Genomic DNA, 13,964 nt, shown 5'->3' on the forward strand with positions numbered 1-13,964 from the left:
TCTTCGAATCTTCATCATGCTTCATGGCTAAGGCCACTAAGGTACAATCTTGTGGTGATGAAAGTGATGAAGAACATGTTGATGATAATGAACAAGAAAATGAAAATGATAGTGATAGTGATGATGATGAACCTACTAAGGATGAATTAATTGACATGCTAGAAGATGCTAGAGAACACTTTGATATCAAGAGAAGGGAATGCAAAAGCTTGCGTAAGGAACTAAAAGCCCTTAAGCAAGCCTTTGATGAGCTCAATGCATCTCATGAGAGGCTAGAGGAAGCCAATGAGAAGCTTGGCAAAGCTCACAAAAAGCTTAAAAAGGCTCATTCCTCTTTGCTTGATGAGCAAAATAAAAAGAAGCATGTTGAAACTTGCAATGTAGGTTTAACTTGTGACATAATTGATGAATCACTATCTATGCCTATCATTGTTGCACCTACTAATCCTTCTTGTAGCACTTCCACTTCTACCTCATCTAGTAGTGATGGTCTCACTTGTGACACCTCACTAGTAGTTGAGAATGAGAACCTCAAGAAGGATGTCACTAAGCTCACTCACACCTTAGCTAAGGCTTATGGTGGTAAGGACCGCTTGCTTATGTGCTTGGGTAGCTAAAGAGTTTCTCTCTACAAAGAGAGATTGGGCTATAATCCCAAGAAAGGCAAAGCGGCCTTTGCTCCTCACAAGACTAGTTTTGTGAAGAACAATGGTCGGTTTTGCACTAGTTGCAAGCAAGTGGGTCACAAAGAGCAAGAATGCAAAAACAAGAGCAAAAATGCTAATGTATCCTCCATTAAGCTTGATTCATGCTATATGCTTACTAAGAGTACAAATGATGTGAAGGCTAAGTTCATTGATAAATCATGGATGGGCTCAAAGAAGAAAGCTATTTGGATTTCAAAGAGCTTAGTAACTAACCTTCAAGGACCCAAGCAAGTTTGGGTACCTAAAAAGAATTGATCTTCTTTTGTAGGTCAATTACAAAGCCGGAGGAAGGCATTGAGTTCTTGATAGTGGATGCACTCAACACATGACCGGTGATGCAAGAATGTTCAACTCAATCAACACCAATGGCAATGATGGTTATGATAGTATCACATTTGGTGACAATGGCAAAGGCAAGGTCAAAGGACTTAGTAAGATTGCAATATCCAATGACATGAGTATATCCAATGTGTTGCTAGTAGAAAGCTTGAACTTCAATTTGCTATCCGTGGTACAATTGTGTGATCTTGGATTCAAATGCATATTTAGGATAGATGATGTAGAGATCATAAGTGTAGATGGGTCTAACTTGATCTTCAAAGGCTTTAGATATGAGAATCTATACTTGGTTGATTTCAATGCTAATGAAGCTAAATTATCTACATGCTTGTTCATTAAGTCTAGCATAGGTTGGTTATGGCATAGAAAGCTTGGTCATGTTGGAATGAAACAATTGAATAAATTGGTTAAGCATGACTTAGTTAAAGGCTTAAAAGATGTTGTGTTTGAAAAGAATAAGCTCTGTAGCTCTTGTCAAGCCAGCAAACAAGTTGGAAACACCCAACCTAAGAAAAGCATGATGAGCACTAGTAAAGCATTTGAGTTATTACACAAGGATTTGTTTGGGCCAACACAATACACTAGTATCGGTGGTAATAAATATGGATTTGTGATAATGGATGACTACACTAGATACACATGGGTATTCTTTCTAATGGACAAAAGTGATGTATTTGCAACATTTAAATCATTTGTCAAAGGCATTCACAATGAGTTTGAAACAACCATCAAGAGAATTAGAAGTGACAATGGTAGTAAGTTCAAGAACACTAGAATTGATGAGTTGTGTGATGAATTCGGAATTAGACATCAATTCTCGGCCAAGTACACACCTCAATCAAATGGCCTTGTTGAGAGAAAGAATAGAACACTTATTGATATAGCAAGGTCTATGCTTAGTGAGTACAATGTGAGTCAATCTTTTTGGGCCGAAGCTATCAACACGGTCTACTATTGTAGCAACCGCCTCTATTATCATCGATTGAAAGAGAAGACACCATATGAGCTCTTGAATGGTAGAAAGCCCAACATTGCATATTTTTAGGTCTTTGGTTGCAAATGTTATATCTTAAAGAAAGACACAAGATTGGACAAGTTTGACAAGAAATGTGATGAAGGATTCCTACTTGGCTATTCCACCACAAGCAAATCATATAGAGTTTGGAATTTGGATAGTGGTACTCTTGAGGAGGTTCATGATGTTGAATTTGATGAAACAAAGGGTTCACAAGTAGAAGATGAGAACTTGAAAGATGTTAGAGGCATTCAACTTTCAAATGCCATAAAGAACGTGGATATTGGTGAATTGAGGCCTAGGCAAGTGAATAATGATGAAGATGATTAAGTGCAAGTGCCCTCTAACTCAAATGTGAAAGATGATACAAATCAAGTTAGTGCAAGTGGATCTCATAAAAATGAACAAGATCAAATGACTTGTACATCATCTCAACCCAATGATCAAGCAAGTGCAAGCAATCAAGTTTCAATCCTCCAACCAACCAATATTGCAAGAGATCATCCTTTGAACATTATAATTGTAGATATTTCAAGAGGTGTACAAATAAGATCAAGATTGGCATCATTTTGTGAACACTTCTCATTCGTGTCATCCATTGAAACAAAGAAGATAGATGAAGCTTTGAAGGATGTTGATTGGGTAAATGCTATGCATGAAGAATTGAATAACTTCACAAGAAATTAAGTATGTGAATTAGTAGAAAGACCAAAGAGACACAATATGATTGGAACCAAATAGGTCTTTAGAAACAAGCAAGATCAAGATGGGTTAGTAGTAAGGAACAAAGCAAGATTGGTAGCACAAGGCTATACTCAAGTTGAAGGTCTTGACTTTGGAGAAACATATGCCCCGGTTACTAGATTAGAAGCAATAAGAATCTTGCTAGCCTATGCTTGTGCCCACAACATCAAGCTCTATCAAATGGATGTTAAGAGTGCATTTCTCAATGACTACATCAATGAAGAAGTATATGTTGAGAAATCTCCCGGTTTTGAAGATGATAAGAAGCCCAACCATGTATACAAGTTGAAAAAGGCATTGTATGGCTTGAAGCAAACACCTAGAGCATGGTATGAGAGATTGAGAGACTTCCTCCTCTCTAAAGGGTTCACAATGGGCAAGGTTGACACCACTCTTTTCATCAAAAAGATTGGAAAAGATCTATTTGTATTGCAAATCTATGTTGATATCATATTTGGATCAACAAATCAAGAATTTTGTGATGAATTTGGGAAGATGATGGCTAATGAGTTTGAGATGTCTATGATTGGAGAGTTAAGCTACTTCCTTGGTCTTCAAATCAAGCAATTAAAGAATGATACATTTGTGAGTCAAGGCAAGTACATCAAGGACATGATCAAGAAGTTTGGAATGATTGATAGCAAAGTCATTAGCACACCAATAGGAACCAATGGCAACTTAGATAGTGATGCAAGTAGAAACATGGTGGATCAAAAGTTGTATCGGTCTATAATTGAAAGCATACTCTATGTGACCACATCAAGGCCGGATGTCATGTTTAATATATGCATGTGCAAGATTTCAAGCCTCACCAAGGGAAAGTCATTTGAAAGTTACAAAAAGGATATTGAGGTACTTGAAGCATACACCAAATATTGGTTTGTGGTATCCCAAAGGAGTAAAGTTTAAGCTAGTTGGTTACTCCGACTCGGATTATGCGGGATGCAAGGTTGAAAGGAAGAGCACCTCGGGTACATGTCAATTATTGGGAAGATCACTTGTTTTATGGTCATCAAAGAAGCAAAATAGTGTTGCATTATCAACCGCCGAAGCTGAATACATATCCGCCGGTAGTTGTTGTGCACAAGTACTTTGGATGAAGGCCACTTTGAGTGACTTTGGAATCAAGTTCAACAAAGTGTCATTGCTTTGTGACAATGAGAGTGCAATCAAATTGACAAACAATCCGGTTCAACATGCAAGAACAAAGCACATTAATGTCCGCCACCATTTCATAAGAGATCATCAACAAAAAGGGGATATTTGCATTGAGAGTGTAGGCACCAAAGATCAACTTGTCGATATATTCACCAAGCCATTGGATGAGAAAATGTTTTGCAAGCTAAGGAATGAGCTGAACATATTGGATTTCTCAAATGTGTTGATGCACCCCCACCAATATGACATGCCTCTCCTTCGAGCACTCCAAGGTAAAAGTTAATTGGCATGACATACATCTTTGCTAAGGACATGATTAGTGCATTTAGTCACATTTTCAATTTTATTAGGACCTTTCAAGTGGTTCTATTTTATTAGGCTCATTCATGAAAATCAAATGATTTTGATGTCTATATGGTATCACTATTGCTTCTATGTTTGACTTAATCTAGTGATGGCATATGACATGTTTAAGGGCTTGTAAAACTAGTGTTTAATCTAAAAATGAACTATAAGTGTTTAACTCAATATGGTAAAAGATAACCCTTATTTAGATGTGTGAAGAAGCTTGTTCTTGGATCAAACCGAGTTAAATATCTTTGGCAAATGATCTAGATTAGACCAAATTTGGGAAAATGATCCTCACCCCATTGATTGACATTGATAATCTCGACCCTACAAGTAATACTATCTATATTGAAAACCTTTGTGGTCATTGATGACAAAGGGGGAGAGAAATAAAGATAGTAGCAAAGATAGTGAAAAAGGGGGAAGAAATATCATAAAGGGAGTGAAACATAAAGATATCTTGATATATGACACAGGGGGAGAGATATGACAAAGAAAAGGGATAAATTAAAATTTTGAGCACACAAGTAGGGGGAGCAAACTCATGAACTTGTATGGTGCATTTGTATGTGCATTTCATATGTTTGCTTGCATGGCATAAGTTTTAAAATTCAAAATATCCATGCTTATGTGATATATGCTAGTTGTAAGATTGAATGATGAAATGAAATCACTAGATAACTTTCATTTCCAAGTAAGTGTTTACAAGTGATATATAACTAACCATGGTGCTAAGGATGATATAATGGTACACTCCGATTGGTATCACGCTTCAAAGGTCTATCTTTTATACCTTAGTATCATTTGGTAGATATTGACTCCTATATTTCCTATCTAAGCATATGTGCAAGCTTCAATCCAAACTCTTAGCATATATGTAGAGGGAGCAATTGCTACCATTTGAGGTTCATGAAACTTGTTCATATCCTTTTACACATGGTAAATATGCTTGGGCAAACAACATGGATTCAATTAAATTTCAATTCATATATTTGTATAAGGGTTGTCATCAATTACCAAAAAGGGAGAGATTGAAAGCTCTACTTTGGTTTTGGTGAATTAATAAAACCCTAAGTGCTAACCTAGTTTATCAAGTGATCATGAGATAGGTAGCACACTTCAAGTGGAAAAGCTAATGAAGATCATAGCATGACAATAGTGATGGCATGGTGATGATCAAGGGCTTAAACTTGAAAAGAAGAATGAGAAAAACAAAAAACTCAAGGCAAAGGTATAATTTATAGGAGCTATTTTGTTTTAGAGATCAAGACACTTAGAAAGTGTGATCACATTTAGGTTTTGATAGCCGTACTATTAAGAGGGGTGAAACTCGTATCGGAATGCGGTTATCAAAGTGCCACTAGATGCTCTAACTCATTGCATATGCATTTAGGATCTAGTGGAGTGCTAACACCCTTGAAAATATTTGTGAAAATATGCTAACACATGTGCACAAGGTGATACACTTGGTGGTTAGCACATTTGAGCAAGGGTGAAGAAGACAGAGAAGATGCCAGCGTCGATCAAGTGACCGGACGCTAGATCTGAATGCACCGGACGTTGACTGCCTGCGTCCGGTCACGCTGACCTGGCGGTACAGTGGCTAGGGTTCTCCACCGGACGCTGGGCTGTGTCCGGTCGAGGTGGACCGAACGCGTCCAATCGAGGAAAAATAGATTTGGACCCTTACTGTACTCGACCGGACGCTGGGGCTCCAGCGTCCGGTCAGTTTTGCTAGAGCGTCCGGTCAGCACTTAGCCGTTGTGATCTAACGATTCAGTTTTAACTCAGAATGACACGTGGCAAAAGTCAGTGGACCGGACGCTGTGTCCAGGGTTCGATCAGTATGGCCGGAGCGTCCGGTCAGATCGCAGTGTACCCAGTGAAGAGGTACAACGGCTCTATTTCGTGGGGGCTTCTATTTAAGCCCCATGGCCGGCTATGGCTCACATCTTTGGCCATTTTCATTGACATAGCAACCTTGTGAGCCTAGCCAAAGTCCTCCTACCCATCTCCATCATTGATTCATCATCATAGTGAGATTGTGAGTGAATCCAAGTGCATTGCTTGAGTGTTTGCATCTAGAGGCACTTGGTGTTCCTGTTTCGCTGCGGATTTCGCTTGTTACTCTTGGTGGTTGCCGCCACCTAGACGGCTTGGAGCAGCGAGGATCGTTGAGCGGAGGGTGGTGATTGTCTCTGGCTCCGATCGTGGTGATTGTGAGGGGTTCTTGACCTTTCCCCTGGCGGAGCGCCAAAAGGTACTCTAGTGGATTGCTTGTGGCTTGTGTGATCCTCATCTTGTGTTGGTTGTGCGGCACCCTATTGAGGGTTTGGCGTGTGAAGCCAATTAACGCGTGAACCTCCAAGTGAGTGAATCGCCACAACGAGGAGTAGCTTGCCGGCAAGCAAGTGAACCTCGGTAAAAAAATCATTGTGTTCATCGTGTTCATCATTGATTTCGAGGTGAATGGTCTTTATTGTTATTCCTCCTTGTGATTGATTGGTTTCTTCATCTACACGGTGGTATAACCTTTTTGATCACTCTTTTTACTTTACCGTAAACTAGTTGACAAGCTCTTTAGTGTAGCTAGTTGTGAGAGCTTGCTTGCTTGGTTGGTGTGGCTCTTTAGTTAGCCTTTGAGAGCACACTAACATAGGGTAGTGTCATAGCTATTGTGTGAATAGACACTATCTAAACTAGAATTGTGGTAGGTGGCTTGCATTTTGAGTAGGCTAGCGCAACACTTGCTTTGCCTCATAATTGTCTAACCTTTTTGTTAAGCGTTGTTGTAGAAATTTTTATTAGGCTATTCACCCCCCTCTAGCCATTAGGACCTTTTAAAATCGCCGTTGCCATGTCTCCCAAGCATCTCGGGCCCCTTAAATAGGAGTGTCGTGCCGTCCGCATCGCCCCCGCATAATCCTAAGCCGCCGTGCTCACTCCAATCGCCTCGCCTGAGCTCGCAACCCTAGCCGCCGGGTCGCTATCATCCCGCTGCGCCGCGCGACGCCTCCGTCCACTCCCCACCGCTAAGATTTAGCGAGGTGAGTTCGCCTCGCCGTCCTCTTTCTCCCCGTGCCCTCGTTTTGCTCTGTGGTGGACCGTAGGGCCTAAACCGGTTCGCCGGCGAGCTTCCTCGCCGCCGTCATGGCCGCTGCCACGCCGTCTTTTTCTCCGGCGACCGCACTCTCTCTCCCCCTCCCATCTGATCTGCACCGTTCCCTTTAGATCCTACGGTCCAGATCGGCTGGTACCCCTTCGCTGCTAATTTTGCAAAAGGGTCCCTAAAGTTTTGTAGTATAGAACCCGTTGTCCCTGCAACTTTGTTAAAAAGGCCCTGCCTTTTCTTTAAATAGTACTGACAGTCATTTGCCAGTTTAAAATCATATTTTATTTATTTTAAATTCGAAAATCATGTTCCATCTATTTACAAAATTGCCACTATCTTCATTAGGCCATATCTTCTCCGTTTTAACTCTGTTTTAATCCATTCAAGTTGCGTTAGATTCGTAATTGAGTAATCTACATGTTCATCCTACTATTAAATATATTTTCAACTTTTGAAATTCAAGGTTAGATTTAATCTATTATTTTATTAAAGAAAATCTTGTTTAATTCATAACTTTTTCGTTATAGCTCCGATTAGAGTGCTTTTCGTGTTTGTGTGTTCGTAGCGAGACATAGATTTATTTTACAAACTTTTCATCTTGATCTTATGTTTGGTATACTATTTTAATTTAGATCTATTGTTTGCTTCATGTATGATTGCATGGATGCTTGTGTGGTGCTCTATGATCATGTCCAGTCGGTGAGATATACGTGGTGATTAAGAAGAAAAGAAGAACAAGGACGTTAAAGATTAAAGCTTACCGAAGGATCGGTGTTTTAAGGCAAGTATAGCATGAGATCTTCCTTGTCCTATACACCTTTAATCATATAATTCATGATGCATGTGTCGGTGCGAACAGTAACCAACTAGTAAATATTTGTCGTTTTGCCGTATGTTGTGATCGGATGTGGCCTAGCACTCAATGACATAGGGTTTATACTGGTTCAGGCAACGTGCCCTACGTCTAGTTTGAGTCGGTCGGTGACTTTATTCCTGAGTCCAGGTGCTCGAAGTTTGCTGTGGGGTTACAAACGAGTGGGAGTAAGATGGGGGTGTTAGAGGTCCGGTCGGACTCTGGACCGAAGGGCCAAGAGTGACGGGAGCTCCTACGCGCGCTAAGTATTGGAATGTATGCTCTATGTAGATTTAGAATGTCTAAAGCTAGCAGGAAGTGAGTCGGAACGATCCAATTGTTGTCTGTTGTCGGAATTGATCGTCCCCCCGTTGAGAGAGGGCGCATCCCCTTTTATAGATGAAGGGGACGGCCTTACAAGTGAGAGAGAGAGTGTGCTACCTAGTCTTGTTGCCCACATCGTCGGGTACAAGACGGTTTATCGACGCCCAGATGCATGTGGTTGGTTCCATCGTGTTCTTCTGGTATGGACAATGTCGGCGCCTACCATACTGTAAGACAAATGTCAACGCCCACAATACTGTTCGTTGTTCTGACAGGTCTGGAAAGTTATAAAGTACCCTTCTGACATGACCTGACAGTACTGTCCTGCAGGTGTGCAGAGTACGGTCCTTGATATTGCGGTTGACTTGAGCGCCCCGTCTTACTTGCTCCGCCTGATTTTTTGAGTCCTTACCGAGAGGACGTCCCCGTTCGGTCGTTTCCCAGTCGGCTCCGACCGCACCGGTCGGAGAAGAGCTGTAAGCAGAGGTTCGGTGTACTCTCGGTCGGAGAAGCGAGTCGTAGTCGAAAGCGAGCGTCGTCCACTCCTTGGCCAGGCCTTCTGGTCGGAAAGGCGGGTCGGAGTCGGAGGCGAGCGTCGTTCCTTCAGGCCTTCCGGTCGGAGAGGGTGGGTCGGAGTCGGAGTCAGAGGCGAGCATCGTTCCTTCCTTGACCAGGCCTTCCGGTCGGAGACTGGATTGCTCTTCCGACCTGTCATTAGGTATCTGGGCCGGCCCAGGAGTTCCGCGTCGTTCGCAACGTCGTCTGTTGGGCCGAGCTTTTGCTGGGAAGCAGATCCATTAGGGACCCCTGGGTTTATGAACCTAATAGCATGTGTTTACCTTGACTACCACTAAGAATTTCCTAATACTTTGTACCTTGTGCCTTGTTACCTATGGGTTGTTGCATTGGGTAGTATGATGATAGTGCTCAATTAAAGACCATGATCTTGTAACTTGACTAATGGTATGTGGAATAAATACTAAAAGATGTTTTTTAGCAAAATGGAATCAGGGGGCTAGAGCATTGAGCTATTTTATGGTGCTCTACATTCCTTTTCCTAAGGACTTATCTGTAAGTGATCATCTGGGACTTACAGTACAGCTGTGAGGGCTATATGTCTCTAGCTTTAGCTCAGTATGAAGACCTTTTCTAGCTTGTTAGTGGTTACCTCTATTGGCGTAAGAATGACTTAAGAATCGGGTATAGGACAGCCTCTGTCCCCTTGTGTATAGGCTGCATGTCATTGTGCCATCGGGAAGGGGAGGTTCCTACATCTATTTGTTAAGTGAATCTAATGACCCTAACTTGTTAGACGAACCTTTGAAAGGCTTCATAGTGAACCCTGCCGACCTTCCTTAGAAGTGGGTCAAGAGATTAGCTACCTTGGGCGAAAGGGTAAATCACGACTCACAGTGAAAGTGTACAACCTCTGCAGAGTGTAAAACTGGTATATCAACCGTACTCACGGTCACGAGCGGCCTTGGAACATTTACGGAATAGATGATGAACATAGATAATACTGATGATGAAGATGTTCACTAATGATTACTGTTTATGCTATTCATTATTCATGTTTACCTGATCATGTGTTTATATGGGCTTGTTAATAAACTTGTTGCCACCCAATTGCTAAAAGATGACTCATTAAAGCTAGTCGCAGTTAAACTAGTGTCAGCCTTTTGAGCCTCATGACCCCATGTTATATTTGTTGAGTACGACATGTACTTAAGCTTGCTTTACTTTTTAAATCTTTGAAAAAATCTCGGATGGGTACCAGATTGCTAGAGTTTGAAGGAATTAAACTTGTGATCAACCAATCAGTTGTCCCTGTGAAATTAGAGTCCTCATCCAAAGATCGGAGTTGTCTTTTCGCTGTTCGCTACCTAAGGTTATATTCTTTATACTAAGTACGTTATATATTGAGCATTGCCTATTGATATTACCCTTATTTATAGCTATATGTGAGATTTGACTTCCTGGGCTCACATATGGTGTGTATCTGGTTTTGTTCTTAAAACCGGGTGCTACAGACTATGAATTTTGATCTTCTACATATTATGCACATATAAGTGAAATATAGCACTGACTAATGTATTTCAACTAAAGTCTATGATAAGAAAGTGGTTAAACAAGGAAAATTTTCTACCTAGGAATTTCATGTTTAGTCGAAGATGGTGAACCACAACTAATGTGAGCTGCAGTGTAAATACCAAAGCTTTGGAGCTAGAACTCTGCTAACTGTTTCACTTGTATCACCTCGAGATTAACATATTTGCTGGCCCCTCTTGATCTCGAGCTAATTGTGCCTAGACGTAATGAAAAAAGCTTTGCAGAGTGGTGGACAAAAGCAAGTCAAAAATTGGAAAGGCCCAAAGAAGAGGGTTTCAAAGTGGCTTGGACCAAGTGGAATCACAGTAGATGTCTCTTTCCCAGCACTTCTTCAAAGCGGAGATGAGGCTGTGGTGTAATGCTGGATCTTGAAAGCTGAAGCAGTTTTCTTTTTTCTTTTTCTTTGTCATGTAGAGGGCTTAATGTGGGTTTTGTTGTTCTGGTTGGGTCGATATATACGTTTGTATAACAGGTGATCATTTCGGGTGTTATCTTGTAACCTCCTCATACCTCCAAGGTGGGGTAAGGAGGTTTATGGAACTCTTTCCCCTTTTTCCCTCTCTTTTATACACAGATGCAAAGCTCTCCTGTGTGCTCTAGAAAAAAAAACACAGTCCAACATATGCAATTAGGTCGAAACATTTTAAGACTAAAAAAGTTACATACTGTAACTGGCTGAAAGCTTTGAATATGTAATCAAAGGACCAAGTGAATCATGCAAAATCTTTCAAAGAGAAAAAACTAATAAAGAAGTAATTGTGCTGAAAATTTGTATAAGACAGGTTAGTAAAGTTACCGTAGAGACGATTATAAACCACTCTAGTGGCACTGATGGAATGGACGCACTCCAAAAGAGCTGCAAGAGTGCTGTCCTCCGCACGGATCAGCACGAGTGGGCACCCGAGCAACTCTAGTGACTTCCCAAGGTGGGCAAGGGACTGCTTGAGCCACCACCGGGAGCACCTTCCAGGGTAATACTGCCCGTAGTCAGCAGGACACCATATGAAGAGAGGGAGGACAGAGCCCTCTTTCGCCGCAGCAGCCAAGGCCGGGTTGTCGTCAATCCTGAGGTCTCTCCTGAACCAAACAACGGTCTTCTCCGACCCAGCCATGCTCAGGAACTAATAGCAGTCTTCTCAATCGACCATGATAAGCCCAAGGACGGCGACTACCATGTAACAGAACTTCTCAAACCCATTTCGTCGAGCATGGCCCGTGCACATGTCATGGAACCACCGGAGGAACCAGCACGCAACTGAGTCAAGGACAAAGTGTGGATTCCGATGGCTGCGCCAGACGTACCAGAGATCTCCTGCAAGAAGATAGGAAAGCCGTCACGACGCCCGGCCCATAAGCGACAATATTCGCGGATCAGGAAGGAGGCGAAGCGGAAGATCCAAGATTGAGGGGCACCAACCGAACCGCAACTTGTGGTTAGGAGAACAGGATCACGAGCTAGGCGACCACACCGGCATGGGCGCGGTGTAGTCTAGTGACAAGTGATCGAGAGTGGCGGGCTATTTATTTATCAACTCTGAGGAAGAGGCTCAGCCTCCCTCCCATGGCGGACAAGCAAATCGCATGGGGACCAATTGGGGAAGAGAGCCCGGTTGCCCATCCCCAGTTGACCAGTTTCTGATTTTGGTAATTCCCAAAAAAAAAAAAGTTTATGATTTTTGATAAGTTTTGGGACCAATGGACATCGGTAGCTCAAGCCGGCAGCTCAACTCGGGGTTAGCAAGTTGACCAGTTGCAATTTTCTCTCATTTTTCGATTTCGTAGTAATTGTATTTTTCATCAGGTTACTAATTGCCGATAAATATCATTTTAATTTTTCTCCTCTTATTTAAATTATATGAAGTGCCATTCTGGTTCGTTTGATCAAATTTTAGACCCATAATAATTACAACTTGCATCACTAAGGGTGTGTTTGGTTTGAGGAATGAGGTAGTCCATCATCTTCTCACTCATCACTTTTTTATTTGGTTTGTGGAATAGAATGAGTTAATCCATCACCACCTCATTCATCACATGCTAATAATTAGTATATGCATGAGAAATGGGTTGATTCCACCAAAATTCATGGGATGAACTTACGATGCATCACCTCATGAAGTAGGGGTGACTCCACAAACCAAACACACCATAATTAGAGGCTCATTGGTATTTAAAAATGGTATAAACTTGGACCCAATTGAATTTACGGTGCGATGGACAACTATTAAGAGGTGTGAGAATTAAACTACGAGTTAACTGAGAGAATTCATATAAGAATTTAGTTTTTTAAGTACCAATCTCTTTATTTGGCCTGAGAGAATTCATATAACAATTTACTTTTTTAGTACCAATCTCTTTATTTGGTCATGGAGGAAAATAAGGACGGAAGTTAAAAAAATCCATATACATTGTTTGGTGGCCACACTTATAGGCTTGGTGGGGGTCTTCTCTTCTTCACTTGACGAAGCATCACTATCCCACTCAATACATATTGCATGTCACTTCTTCTTCTTGAATGCCATGCTTTTACCTTCTTTGTCATCCTTCTTTTCTTTCTTGTCCTTAGTTGACTTGTCATTATCTTCATTGTGTGGACAATCAGCAATGAAGTGGTCTTTGCTACCACATTTGTAGCATCTTTTACTACTTGACTTTGATGATCTTGTCCTATAGCCCTTCTTTTTTAGCATCTTGCCAAACTTCCTCACAAACAAAGCCATTGCGGCATCATCAATGCTTGAGCTTGAGCTATCATCATCACTTGACTCATCTTTCTTCTTTGTTTCCTTCTCATTCTCCACCTTCTCTTGATGGAATGTGTCTTGTGTAACAACCTCTAAAAGTACTTATGTGGGAGTGAGGTTATCAAATCCACCTCTCACTATGATGGTCACTAAAGTGTCAAACCGAGATGGCAAACACCTTAGGAACTTGTGTGAGAAATCCTCATCATAAACCTTGTGCCCCAAAGCTCTCAACTCAGTGACAATCATATTGAGCCTATGAAACATTTTCGGTACACTCTCATCATCCTTCATGGTGAATTTGGCGTACTTGTCCTTGAGATGAATAACTTGGCACTCTTTACCATTAAAGTGCCCTCATATGCTTCTTCTAGCCTTGACCAAACTTGGAAAGCTTATTCAAGATTTTTATGCTCTCAAACACCCTGTCATCTAGCACCTCATATAGCATGTCAAGTGCTTGATCATTGAGTTGCAATAGTTCTTCTCTTGGTGTGGGATTCTTAGAATCAAG

Source organism: Miscanthus floridulus, chromosome 19 (assembly GCF_019320115.1).
Source record: "Miscanthus floridulus cultivar M001 chromosome 19, ASM1932011v1, whole genome shotgun sequence".
Classification (NCBI taxonomy): Eukaryota; Viridiplantae; Streptophyta; class Magnoliopsida; order Poales; family Poaceae; genus Miscanthus; species Miscanthus floridulus.